Here is a 689-nt window from a genome sequence, read left to right as displayed (position 1 = left end):
CTTGATGAACAAAATAATGTATGGTGCAAAGGAAGCGATGTTGCGGAAATACTGCATTATAAACGACCTACACAAGCAGTTAGAAAGAATGTTAACAAAGAAGATCAAAAGTCATTAAAAACCCTCAATATTTCTAAGAATCTCAACTTAAAAGGAATTCGTAAATCGACCAAATTCATCAATAAAAGGGGAATGACCTCTTTACTGTTGAAACATAGAACAGTATCTTCAGAGAAAGTTGTAGATCAGATTATAAATGATTTCCAGTTAAATATAGATTTACCGAGAAGAACTAAAGAACAAATGTGCATTGGCGAAATAATTGAACGTTTTCCAAACGAAAAAATTGAACGGCAGTTTTATGTAAAACCATACAAGATCGACTTGTACTTTAAAAAATATAGAATTGCTGTTGAATGTGATGAAAATGGCCACAAATATCGGAATAAAGAAAAAGAAATTCAAAGACAAAAATTCATAGAAACCAAGTTAAAATGTGTGTTTATTCGCTTTAATCCAGACAACCAAAACTTCGACATTAAAGATGTTATATGTAACATAGAAACAGCTATACAACAAAAAATTCTTGACTGAAAGGAGAAAGGGGGAAAGCAACAGTCGTACACAATTTACCCTCCACCTCAAATTATATACTGGCTTATGGAGTATAGATACATGATCGCCAGGTT

Source organism: Schistocerca cancellata, unplaced genomic scaffold (assembly GCF_023864275.1).
Source record: "Schistocerca cancellata isolate TAMUIC-IGC-003103 unplaced genomic scaffold, iqSchCanc2.1 HiC_scaffold_1077, whole genome shotgun sequence".
Taxonomy (NCBI): Eukaryota; Metazoa; Arthropoda; class Insecta; order Orthoptera; family Acrididae; genus Schistocerca; species Schistocerca cancellata.
The sequence above is the reverse complement of the archived record's forward strand: the minus strand, read 5'-3'. Positions refer to the sequence as shown.